Source organism: Misgurnus anguillicaudatus, chromosome 21, assembly GCF_027580225.2.
Source record: "Misgurnus anguillicaudatus chromosome 21, ASM2758022v2, whole genome shotgun sequence".
Classification (NCBI taxonomy): Eukaryota; Metazoa; Chordata; class Actinopteri; order Cypriniformes; family Cobitidae; genus Misgurnus; species Misgurnus anguillicaudatus.
In genome coordinates, this window is record NC_073357.2 from 8962059 (window position 1) to 8976709 (window position 14651).

The following is a 14651-nucleotide window of genomic DNA, read 5'->3' on the forward strand; positions in this document are numbered from 1 at the left end:
TAAACGCATGAAAACACTTTTCTACAAAAAACTGATTTTGAATAGTTACCCGCTTATTCTGTGCATGTAAACGCACTAACTGATTGCATTTCATCAGCTCATTTGAATTTTAAAGGACACACCCCAAAACGGCACATTTTTGCTACAAAGTGGCAATTTTAACATGCTATAATAAATTACCTGTGGGATATTTTGAGCTAAACTTCACATATGTACTCGAGGGACACCAAAGACTTATTTTACATCTTAAAAAATCTCATACATGACCCCTTTAAGTGAATGTTTGGTTAACTGTTGAGAAAAAATATCTGATGTATAACATTATATTAGATTCATGCATTACAGTAGATCTTAAAGCTTTCTGTCTCAATGTCAATGTCAATCAAACTATAAAAAAGTTTAACATATATTGACATTGCTTTGACTTTCTGTGTGCCAAATATATACATTTTTTTAAGGTATGTATTTTTAAGGTAGGTATGTAAACCGGTGTAGTATTGTCATGTTTTGTCAGATTCCAGCAAATCATGCATTGTTTAATAGTTTTTTTTAATAGAAAATGTCAAAATATAAATGACTCATTTTTGAAAATTTGCTCATTTTGACTCAATTTGCCAGCACGGGTCACAAGTGATGCAAACAGAATGAAAGGATCTTCTGAAAGGAAAATTCATATACAAAACAATGGCTGATGGTTTTGTTGAAAATGTAAACAGGCTGGTGTAAACATAAATTTGCATAAAGCATCTATATTTGTCCACACCCATGTTATTAGATTATTTAAAAACTTAAAAAGTGTTCAATTAAGTTAAATTTAGAATAGTTAAAAAAGTCAAATTGTGAGTTAACTCATGACCATCATGCGATTTAATCTAGGTTATCGATTGACAGCGCTAGTTTAAATAGATGCTGATGCGTACATTTACAAGTCTTTATACCATAAAGATTGCTGTATAATTTCCTTTTACACATTTTATCAATAATGTTACCACACCAACCCTACCCCAAACCTTACCTTAAACCAAAACATTTTTAAAAATATGTTACTGTATGTATTTTTTTAATTTTATGCAACGTAATGAACAGAAATGTTTAAAAAATAATTAACAATAGTACAAATATAGCATTTAAAATACATTTAAGCCGCTAATACAGTCCTACCCGTAAACCTACCCAAAACAGTTTATTAAAATCATGTACTGTTAAAAATATAAAGCATAACAGACAGACAAGTGTTATCAAAATAACTTATTTATTGTAAAATTTCAACAGCAGTACCAAAAGAAGTTAAAATGATCATGTGCTGCTGCCGCTGTCCTCTCTAAAGTATATGAAGTACAGAGAAGGATTAAAGTTATTATTCGCGACGTAGGACGCAAGAGTCAATGAGTGTTTGATATCAATGCCGTAAAGCAATGTGTTGTAAAGCTTCTTGATATTTGAATTCAAATTCATAGATTTGATGTTTACGGTCGCTGTTGAGAACTGGCAACAAGATCGCTGGATAAAGGGCTAAATTTGGATCTATTTCTCGCAATCATATGAATGTTAAAGGGAAACTCAACTTTTTTTGAAAATATGCTAATTTTCCAGCTCCACTAGAGATAAACATTTGATTTTTACCGTTTTGGAATCCATTCAGCTGATCTTCGAGTCTGGCGGTACCACTTTAAGCATAGCTTAGCATAATCCATAGAATCTGATTAGACCATTAGCATTGCGCTAAAAAAAACAACCAAAGAGTTTTGATATTTTTCCTATTTAAAACTTGACTCTTCTGTAGTTACATCATGTACTTAGACCGATGGAAAATTAAGTTGTGATTTTCTATTCCGATATGGCTAGGAACTATACTCTTATTCGTAATTATCAAGGACTTCGCTGTCGTAACATGCCTATTGCAGCCATGTTATGATGTAACTACAGAAGGCCCCTAAACATTATTGTGTTTTTAAAATTGCATGTATGTATTGGGTGTCACGTACAATACAGTTTTAATGATATCGCCTGATCCAGACCGGTAGTTTTGGCTAAACATGGAAATATGACATCCAATCGATCCCTTGTTTAATCTGTAAAGTTGTGAAAAGATGATCTTGACATCTTTTTCAAGGTTATTCAATGTCGGTAAATGTCACAACACCTCTATCTAAAGGTCATTATCGCAGCAATCATCTCCCTCCCTGCTTTATTCAGAGAAGGACAAAGCTTATGGGCTGCTTGCGACTTGGTTATTTTTGCTGTGTGAGGTGAGTTGAATGAGTCTAGAGGGAGAAACTTGTCAGAAATGGCTTACAGATATGCTGTTTAATAGCTACATTGATCTCTTTGTTCTAGAGGTCATCTCCCAGAATCCTTTGGAGATGTAATTATAGTGGTGGTCTGCTTTCACATGATTCCCACTTACTTGTATCATGTGGTCACTGGGTTGGTACCTTTTCAAAAACTACACTTTTGTACCTTATAGGTGCATATTGTTACTTATCTGTACAAAAAAGGTACATATAAGGAACTGTCCCAGTGACAACTTTTGTACCTTTTATTCTGAGAGTGTACTTTATTACTTATAAACGGTATATTTATATGTATTATTCCTTATATCATATGGAATTGCAGGGGGTTTGTGAGTTAATGAAAACTATTTATTAGTTTTAATTAAATTATAACATGTAAATAAATAACTTCACCAGAAAACTGATTAGGCTACTCATGCAAAATGGACAGATACGTTTCACGTACCAAAATAAGAAAATGGCCAGAAGAAGGTCCAACAGGTAATAAAAACAATAACTACTTAAGATACTACACTGTAAAAAGTAAAAAGTTTGATCAACTTAATTTTTTCACCTAAAGTGAAACTAAACTGAGTTTTTAATTGATTCCAACTTTTCACTTTTTACAGCACAAAAATCCAGATGTCCAGCTACAAGAGCTATAGACAAGTTTCCCGGGCGGGCCGCCATTAGCCTTTCACTCTGCCAAGCACTTCCGGTTAGCGAGTTTGTTTTCGCCACGAATTGTTGCAACCGCGAACAGCACAATCGTACCGGAGCCGTGTCAGCGTGTAACACCATCCATAGTTTACTTTTTCTGCATGCTAACCAAAGACAGTAAAAGACGCTAAAGGAAAGTCGTTGGCAGAGTGAAAGGTTAATGGTGGCCCGCCTATTTCACCCAGGAAACTTGTCTATAATGATCCAGTCAAAATAAGATGATCAATATTATTTAGAAACTCACTTTAGTTTCCTCATGTTTTCATAGTGTACCTCAATCATTTACCCGGACTTCTGTGTGCTCGGCTGTGTGGGTTGCTAGATTTGCGTAACAAAACCAGCACAATGGCCATTGAAAACTAGCTCAGAAACATCCCAATGACTATTCACAGACTAAATACCAACAACTGATGATCTTTAACCCACTGAAAAAAAAATCTGCCAATGGGGTAAGCAAAAAAATCTTAAACATTTTTCTTAAACACTAAATTCAAGAAAAATTTGCTTACCCCGTTATGCACAAAATCACTTAAATTTGATATTTTTGGTCTAAAAACTAAGACTTATTTTCTTGGGTTGTTTTGCTCATCAAGAAAAAGCATCTTAATTTAAGAATTTTTTGATATTTTTCTGAAAACAAGACAAAAATACTGTGATTCTTTCTTGAAAATCATTTTTTTGCAGTGTAGGTAACAAAGAAAATAATTATGTGTGTAAATTCACTCAGTGAGCAATAATTTTGCTAATGCCGGAACTGAGGCCAGTCTTTTCTTACTTGCTCATCATAATGTGCTGTATAATAATACATATATAAAGAAAAGTAATTTTACATAATTAAATCAGGAAGTTTCCTTTTTAAAGGACAAGTTCGGTATTTTGCACTTAAAGCCCTGTTTTCAGATTGTTTATGATGAAATAGAACGGTTTTGCCTGAAATTTGGACATATGATGCTGGCCAGAGAATTTTTGGTTTCTGTGGTATCACCCCCCCATCCCCACCTTTGCTGGATAGGTGCACTGGAACAATCCTTCCTAAAATGCATTAAACTTTCGTTTACAAAGACGTGAAACTCACCGAGTGGTCAAGGATGTTAACTGATATGCTCACACAAAAATCTCTGCAAAAGATGCTTTCCAACAGGTTTTATCGTAGTTTTTGTCCAACTCCATTGACTTGTATTAGATGTGCTGTGAGGTACGGTATTACTCCGCCAGGAACGTTGTTTGTATACTTGCAATTGGCAAAGGCGGATTATCACCACCAACTGGGCTGAAGTGTCTATTATTCAAGCTCTCGGCGGAAGAATGTACGGGTGTGAGGCGTTTGGAAAAATAGGTCCACAAGTTTACAACGAATGCTAAAACACCTGTTGGAAAACATCTTTAGCAGCGATTTTTGTGTGAGCATATCAGTGAACACCCCTGACCACTCAGTGAGTTTAACGTCTTTGTAAACTAAAGTTTAATGCATTTTAGTAAGGATTGTTCCAGTGCACCTATACACCCATTGTAGAGCTGGGAGGTGATACAACAAACACCCCGAAAATTCTCGGGCCAGCATCATATGTCCAAATTTCAGTCAAAACTGTTCTATTTCATCATAAACAATCTGAAAACAGGCTTTGAAGTGTAAAATACCAAACTTGTTCTTTAAAGTAAGCCTTTAAAAGTACCTACAATTTTGTTACCAATATTATATTTACAGTGTAAATTTACTTAACTTTATTAAGAAGATTTACTATATTTCAAAATGTGTTAAATGTACTTATTTTTTTTAGTGCAAAAACTTTTTTCAGTGTATAAATGGCATGTTCAACACAGGTGCAGCAGAATCAAGATAAACCTTATATGTGATGGTCCCTTCAATTTCACATTATATCTGCTTCATAACAGTGTCTGAAAAGTGCTTTGTAGAGCAGGAATAAAATAATTTCTAATGCTGTCACATTAGTTTCTTTTGGATTCACTGGGAGGTCTTTAAAAAAAGGCTGAACAGAACATGATGAACACTAGAACAAAGACATCTATCCAGACTGTGACAACCCCTCTGCCTTTCCTTTTTAACAGGAGAAGGCATCAGTGCACTGAACATAATTGAGCTTTTGAAAACGCTGAAGAGTCCTGCTGAGAAAGTGAAGGGCATGTGTGACTTTGATGTAGGCCCGGATTGGCTAATCGAGAGCACTGGGAGAATTCCCGGTGGGCCGGTCTGTTTTCTTGAATGAGAGCGCTGATGTTGTCGTGTCACCGGGTTGACGGTTGCTGTCCCTAGGCTGCCTGCACTCAGAGCAGCCCCGCTCGCATAATTTGTGGGTGTGAGATGTCGCCACCACTTTATGCCCAAGTTGTCCCAACAACTTTTTGGAATAATTCTTGCATTAGGGTCTATCTAAAACACATGGAAAACTCAGGACGCAATGCTTTCTCCAGCTTTTTAAAGCCTTTGCTACCAGGTCCACTCGCTTTGTTGTAGACACGGACAATTTGAGTGAACTTGCCGCTTGTCTACATTTAAAAGTTAACTAAACGTTATAACTAAATGTTGTTTGTCAATATACATTATTTTCCCATGTGTTTCCCCTGCATATCCTTTTTAAAATGGAAAATTAATACCTACACCCCTGCAGGCGAGAACGTCAAATTGGCCGGAAGTCATTAATTTTCAATGAGAGCCGACGGCGAGCAGCGTTGAGGTGCACCTTAGGTGGTGTGAGCGCCGAGGAGAGTTGAAATCACCTCAACTTTATGGTAATGAGCTATGACATGGTTCGGCAGCAACCAATCGGAAGGCGGAAACATTTGGCGCAACCAACTGGAAGGCAGAAAACAATATAGGGGTTCCGCTTGAGAGGATCCCAGACAATGCCTTCGAGCATCAGAGCGTCCACTACTCTTTTCAGAGGTCTCTTCAGCAGTATCTAACTTACAGCAAACATACTATTTTTTTCTAAGATGATAATTTAAAGAAAACACATGCAATTCACTATTACATAAATGTAAATACACAACACATATTAATATGAAACTATTATATTTATAGTAAAACATCCCCCAAAATAGCCCCTTATCCTTTCTTAGACTCACCTTATTATTTAATCAAATACAACAGCCAATGGCAAGTCTCTAGCAGCTTTCTATATGTTTGTTTTAGACGTAGTTCTGTTTATTAAAATTAGAATATGCAGTTTGGTTGTAGCATAATATATAGTAGATATAAATGATATACGATGGTTATACAGTAAATATACAGTATTGTAACAGCTGCGCATCACATGCAGTTTTAAAATCAAATTTTGGTGGTTTTGTCATCCGCGTCAGCTCACGTTTGTGAAAATCTTCACACGCAAAAATCTACAGATTTTTAAGTTCAGGAAGAGCGTTCACTCCTCAAGGTCTGTTTGTTTTATAATGTTACATTGTATTATGACATCTAATTTGCTGTGTTATGATCTATCTTTTGACTCGTCGCTATTCACATTTTAGGGCTTGTGCTTTCACCTGGTAAAACCTGGTTATCCCCTCAGCAAACAGGATAACTTTTTGACGAATTTGTCAGGCATGTCAATTTGTCAAAATGCTTCCATGATGTTCTCATCAATAGATTATTTAAAGTGTTGTGCTTTGTTTTGATATTTGAGCATGGTTGCTGCAGCTGAAAATATAGCCTATGGGACTGTCACGGCGAGGTATTAAGACTAAATGACGTCACCAGTCTGTCATACCTTGGCTTTAGGTGAATTGATGCCACATATTGAACGTTGTTACTGCATTATCATATCTATAATATGTTGATATTAAAAACTCGGCTGCAGCTGGTGCAAAATATCTTTAGAAAAAGTCTCCTATAGCCTTTTATTCCCTCTGCGTTTGCCGACATTGATAAGACACAGAATATGAATAATGTATTTTCTGTTTGAGGGAGACAAATAAAGTAAAACATTCAGATCTGTTATATATAAATCCAGCAAGACTAGTACCGGGCCTGATCAGAGGTGGTGTGCATCTACATAAGCATAGCTGTATTTAGACACAGTAAGGTCCATAAATTTTGGGACAGAGGGACATTTTGTGTTATTTTAGCTGTTTACCAAAATGTATTCCAGTTACAGTCATATTGGCTTACAGTGCACACACTCAACTTTATTTTGAGGGTATTCACATCCTAATTAGCTGAAGGATTTAGGAACTACAGCCGTTTAATATGTAGCTCCCCCTTTTTAAAGGGGCCAAAATTAATGGGACAGTTGACTTAAAAGCTGTTTTATGGACATTTATTGTCTATTTTTTAATGATTTTCTCATAAATGGCGTTGATTGAAGTGTGTGTTTCAGGGAGATCTCCATACAAGTGATACAGACCATATTTATGTTTAAATAACACATCAAATCCATCAGAGAGATAGCAGGAACATTAAGAGTCGTCATATCAACAATTTGGTACATTCTGACTTAAGAAGAACACACTGGTGAGCTCAGCAACAAACAAATCCTGTCGTGCATACCAGATACTGTAACAGTGGTGGATGATCGCATTATCCTTTCCATGATAAAGAAAAAACTCCTTCACAATATCATAAGAAACGAAAAATGAATCTGGATGTTTCTGCCTTCTGTTACATCACCAGAAAACACCAGCGACCCAGTGCCTTAGGAAACCATGTATGGAAATGCAATCCCACTGAACACTATTTTACTGAAGATGTTGTCTGCTGATATCATGAGATGTTCTAGGCCTTTTCCATAATTGTTATTCTCATTAGTCTTATGTTGATATTAGTTTAATTACTTAAAAAAAAGCTTTTTTAGAGCTTGTCTGACTTTTTAGGAGTCTAATCTCCCCTTCCTATTCTTGTGACGTTTGTATCTTGTGGTGAACCCTCTGTATTTCTCCTTGTAATATCTTCTCTTTATTGTTTTGATTGACAATAACATCTTTACCTCCTGTAGAGTGTTCTTCATTTGTCTGGACATTGAAATGGGGGTTTTCTTTACCATGGAGAGGATAATGCCATCATCCACCACACTGAAAAAATTTTATGTTGAATTTACTTAGTTTTATTATGACAAGAAGATGCACACAATTAATTTATCTAACTCCAGATATATTTTTTAAGTTGAGTGTACTTATAATTTATCAATTGAGTGTACTTATATTTTATAAGTAATTTCAGATTAATTATATTCATAATTATTTTGAGTAGAATTTACTCAATTTTTTATGTTCAGTACAATAAAATTAATTATGTGCAACCAAATCAATTTAATGGTTTAATTTCTACATACTAAAATGCAGTTAATCCAATCGTTTTTTTAATCTCTTATTCTATTTAACTTTCCACATTTAACTGCCACATTATGTAGAGCAAGTAAGAAGAGACTCAATAGGTCTCAGTACTGGCATAAGCACAGTTACTGTTTACATCATGATTTTCATCGTGTCACCTATTGTCTATACACATGCACCACTCTTCTGAATGATGGTAACCACAAAACTCAAAACAGAAACAGAAACTCTTCTAAATCTCAAAGATAATTTAACCTGAAACACTAACAAGTCTTTCTTTTTTGTTAAAAACACAAAAAATAGCGTTTAATTTCAAGTTTTACTCTCCAAATGCAGTCCCATGCAAAGCATGCTGGGAAGTACAAGCCCACTGCCTAGTTTGTTATATTTACTTAAATAATTCAAGTAGTTTCAACACAAAATTTCCTTCTTACAAATTTGGGTGGATTTTACATAATAAAATTAAGTGAAATTTACTCAATAATTTGTTAATTTAGAATTAACTTAAATTTTTTGTGTTATTTTTACCTTTTACATTTTTTTAATAGAATTTAATAATTTCTTTTAAGTTAAATTTACTAAGGCACAGAATAATTTTTTTCAGTGCACTGTTATCCTATATAGACATACAGGATTTTTATGTTGCTGAGCCAACCAGTGTGTTGTTGTTTTTTAATCAGGATGCACCAAATTGTTGATCTGACGACTCTTAATCATGGGTGCAAACTCATCAGGGGTGAAAAAGGTGACAAGACACGAGCGCTCGTATATAAGCGGATACGCGGCTTGCAAGCTCCTCTTAAACAGAAACAGGTATATAGCGCATATAGCACTGTTGTCAACGGCTTAAAATCACTTATCTTAAAACTGCGGTGCGTGAACAAATGTTAAGCTTTATGACCACGCGCACAGCAACGTGATGTGGGCGCGTAACCTCAAATGAGAAAATACTACGAGTTAAGTATGTGCACTCAATCTGCAGACTGCTTAAACTTCGGCAGCAAATGAGGTGGCTATAAATTGTAAAGCATAACCCGCCAAACTGGCTAGTAATTTGACATCGTGTCCACAATAGCTGGGCATGATTTTCATAATTTCATTTACTGCTACCATGTCGCAGACCCCTCTCACCCCTCATTTTCAAAAACTCATCGGATCTAGACGAATCACAAGAATGAACTATTTTGTATCAAAAACGGCGAATTTCGCCGAAAGGTGACAAGTTTGCACCCCTGCTTAATGATCCTGCTATCTCTCTGAGGGATTTGTGGTGTTTTTTAAACCTAAATATGGTCTGCATCACTTGCATGGAGATGTCCTTGAGCCGAGTGATTTGGGTTCGCAGCCGCAGCTTTCGGGTCCAAATGCCACACTTAAAATCAACTCCAGAACTTTAACATCTGTCATTCATGAGGAAATTATTTAACAAATAGACAAAACCTGTCCATAAAACAGCTTTTAAGTCAACTCTCCCATTACTTTTTACATATTAAACGGCTGTAATTCCTAAATTCTTCGGCCAATTTGGATATGAATACCCTCAAAATAATGCAGAGTGTGTGCAATGTAAGCCAATATTCATAATATGACTGTAACTGGAATACATTTTGGTAAACAGCTAAAATAACACAAAATGTTCCTCTGTCCCAATATTTATGGACCTAACTGTATTTATTCCATAGCTCTTACAGCTAACTTTTTCACATCAAGACGTTTTTCATACAAGGGCGGCTCGGACAATGTACATCAATACATTAAATTTAACACTTGGTTCACTGAAGAGGGAAAAAGACCTTTGTGCATGCCTGTGTGTCTTCCTTCTGAAAATTAGAATCTGGGGATTTCATGATGTAGATGACCTTTTGTGATTTTTCTGACAATGTATAACACACTGTATCCTGTACAGGGGTACATGGTCGTTCGTTCACATGCAAACACTGAAACCGCACTTTATGAAAACTCTTGCCAGGGTGAAGGTTTTTAACTTTATCCCCGCCAATGACGAGTTATCTTGTCAATTACAGTTTTTACAATCACTTTGCTACTATTTTCAGAACATTGATGTAATTTTTCACAACTCTAGACACAAAACTCACAACCAATGATCAAAATGCACATTTTTCGAAACTCTTAACTCTTTTCTCAATTGCTTGGATACAATACACATAAAACTTGGATCATTTGTTCATTCAACCAAAATAACCTGTTCAATATGACACAACTTAACATCAAAGTACTACTGTTTCAAAAGGGTATTCACACATCACATTTCAAATAAGTGTCTATTCATTTTCTTACAATGATCTAACTATCAATCAATACAACTGCCCAAAATGATAAGTAACTGTTGCATTATTCGTAATAGTTGTATGGAAACAGACAAAGAATCTTCCATGTTTACTGAAAATCATGAAAGTTTCAAGATAATGAGGTTCATTGTAACCAATAAGCATGGAGCATGAACCAATTATCACTGTACTGTATAGATGCAGGCCCTTGTAATTGCTTGTCCAATTCTGCCAACTTGTTACTGATGATTGAGTGCAGATTGTGAAATGATGTGACCTATGTTGTGATTGTACTGTAGTGTTTTCATCAATACATTACAAACTTTGTTCAATGATTCCAATGTGTCTGTCGTATTCTCTTTACTACTGCAGTACTTTTACAGATATGTATTTGCTCTACATGTACCATAATGAAATCTGTATCACCAATTTTGTTCTACAATACTTAATGATTGTACAAACAATGACTTAGTGAAACTATCAGTTGCTTGTGTGTGGGTGATCTATAGTTATGTTTCCATGGTATTTCACAGTAAATTTGTGTTTTGAAACAATGATTGTGCAAGTACAAGATGTCTTTAAAGATGTGAATGCACAATGCAATGTTTTGAACACTAGACAGCCTGTGTTACAAGTGATTACCGTTTTGAGTCTTGTATCTAGAGCTGTGAAAAACGACATCAAGGTTCCGAAAACAGCAGCAAAGTGACCGCAAAAAACTGCAAGAGAAAATATTTGCCTGGAAAAACGTGTTCCGGATGAGATTTTACGGTATTTGTACCGTGATTATTTGCTAGATCTCTCTGCTCGTACAGAATTTATAAAAAACAGAAGCCAAAAAATTATTAGTTAAATTTACACTGTATATTTTGATAATTGTTCTGAATCTGATCTCTAACAAAAATCCTTTGCAAAAATGAAATTATTTCAGCTTTTTGCTCAAAATTTTGTATTTTCAAGAAAAAAAAAACACATTTAAGTGTTTATAAACAGAGAAAAAACAAAGATATGACCCCCCCCCTCCCCCGTTTTGTTTGTTTGTTTGTTTATTGTTTGTTTAAAAAGAAGAGTGTCTGTTCTTTCATTTGATATATTTGTATGTTTATATAGTTTTAGAATTTTTCTCCTGGAAGGCATTTTGTAAACTCTTGTGAAAATCACAAAAAAAGGCTGGCGGCCACCTTTCAAAAAAAAAGGCTGGTGACTTTTTTTGCCTGTGACATTGTTTTTTGTGATGAGGCAAAACGCTGCAATGGCTTCAGATTGGCCAACATGGCTTTACGATTAAGAATGTTTTGCCATCTGTTGGTTTGGCATGTTCTTGACCCTGCTTTATACCAGGTTTTTGCGTGTTCGTGTGGATGAGAAGATTTTTTTAATGAAGGAGGGAAAATAACAGTGCACATGTGTACTAGGCCTAATAGTATGCTCGTGAATAGTGTTTCTAAAACATTTTTATCAGTTTTATGTGATGTACAGGAAAAATAAGTCCGCTAACTACATTTATGAATTATTGAGTAGACATATGAGATGATTCTTTATAAAAACTCAAATGAAATGCAAAAACTTTGTCTCTAAACACTTAAATTACTGATAATTTAAATATATAGCATGTTACGGAAATATTCATTTTAAGATTAATCATGGTCGCATGACATTTTTAAGGGTACAGACAATTCATCTAGATGAAAAATCACTAAAATCACTTAATTAAAAAATAAAAATGTATGTGCCCAGATAGCAAAAAATAGCAATGAGTCGGCGGACCACCGGCGGTGCTCTGGCGGCAGTAAGCGGCATAAGGGCGTAATCGCAAACAGGTCTGACGGCGGACCGCCGCGGCAGCCGCTTTTGCACAAATTAAGCAGTCGGTCCGCCGGCTGCATGCTGGCGGCATCTCGCAAAAAATGAGAGTGACGTATTCGGCGGCAAAAGTTTCATCCCCGCCAGCGGGACGCACCTATAGCCGACAGCTTGGGGCTGGCGGCATAAAGAAGCCATGCGGATATTTTTTGCTATCTGGGTGTATAGAACATTCTCAATATTTGAAAAACTGCTAAATATATTATGTTGTATTTTAAGTTTGGTCTGTTAAAAATCCTTATATGTTAGTGACTTATAAACATCACTGTTTCTCAATAAAAATTGTGTCCATAAATCAAAGTGTCCCAACATCATAAAATATAACGTACGAAATACGACTTACCAGTTGCTAGATGTAGTCTTTGTCCAAAGCATTGCAGTTGTGTCCATTTGTTATGAGTGACATCCTTTAGTACCATATTACACCCATTTTCTGTGCTGATAGACATTTGCTAGAAGCTTCCTTTAAATCTCGAGACATATTTTCTTCAGTATGCTCTTCTGGAAAAATGCTGTTTGCAAGCATCAACTTTCATTTTAAAACTGTCAACAAAATACAATTACAAAATAAACTCATATACAACGCTGTTGTTCTGCTTGACCTGATATTTGTCATTGTGGCATAGTATTTCATCCGCTTCAGCTCGAAATCAACCCTCGCCTTGCTTTTTTCATACATTTCAGGGATACAATTCATGAAAAATGACTGTGTGATGGCAGTTGGCATATTGAGTGTTTGTATTGGTTTTTGTAAACAGACTTAACCGATTGTGTATTCAGGCACCATGTCTTTGGTTAATTGATAGGTGATCACATCAAATATTTCTTTTAGCCCCTCTAATAAGACGAGACACTAATCTCTGAATAAATGATAGTTCATTGGAAGGGTGTATTATATGTGAAAATCCAGCTAAAAACCCCCCTTAGGGCAGTCATAGACTAGTGGTTAGAGAGTTGGGCTTATAACCCGAGAGTTGCCTGTTCAAGTTTCATACCTGGCAGGTTGCGCCTGAGGTCCCCTTAAGCAAGGAACTGCAGTGATGGCTGCCTACTGCTCCGGGTGTGTGTTCACTTCTCACTGGATAGGGTTAAATGCAGAGGTCATATTTCAAGTATGGGGTACCATATATGCAAATATGTCACTTTTTGTTTTCTATATAAAACCATCCTATATAATGTAAAAAATATTCTGTGAAAAATGACCTTACTCAGTCAATGGTCCCATACACACTGCATATTAATTCAGTTGTCACATCACCTTTTAATGCTTCATCCTGTTCTGTACACACACAGTTCGGTAATTTACGGGACTGACAACCGCATTCTACAACCGAATTAACTCCCGCAAAATGCAGGTAGTGACAACCGCATTTACAGAAACTCTGCATAGTGTGTACATAACCCAACTGAACAACTATTAGTTAATAAAGAGTTTAAATGTGCATCATGTACATGACAGGTCTCTCTTTAAAAAAAAAAAAAAAATTCTAGAAGGGGAAAAAGTATTCTGTATGTGCAGTGAAGAAAAGGACAGAGGCACAAGCGTTTGCTGCCCAGTGTTGCCAGATCTTGCACGAAAAAACAAAAAAATCCAATAATAAATCGAAATAAATCCAAATGCTTTACCTCAAAGATTAAAATATTGGGACTGGAACCTTTACACTTTAATAACACCAAAAACTTGATCACTTTGTGAGCCAAAAGCCATAAACGGTTAAGCGCTTAAATGGTATGCGAGTTCAAAAAAGACGAGGACCTGGCATCACTGCAAGAGCGCGCGCAGCCCCAAAATGCGTACAATACACAACGCCAAGACGGAGGTTTATTGCAAAACATAACGCTGTTAAATTATTTTGGTCAAAACTGCGAGTGATAAGCACGCGAGATGGCATTTTCGGGAGTCACTCTTGTTCCGTACAGACATGTAACAAAATGCGGTTGTCACTCCTAAAAGTTTGCAGTGTGTACGAGACCAATATTAACCCTTATGTGTTGTTGGGGCCATTTTTGTTTTTCGCTGTTTCAGCAAATGGAATGATTTTTGGTGAAAATCTTATATTTACACATATTTTAATTTTTCAAAAACTCAACAATATACCGTGGGCAAATTTGACTACCCTACTGACAAAAAGGGCCACTTAATTAAACTATCACATAAATGTTTTGTTTTTGCTTTTTTGCATAAATCTATTAATCAACCCCAGTACTGATCAAAACAACCATA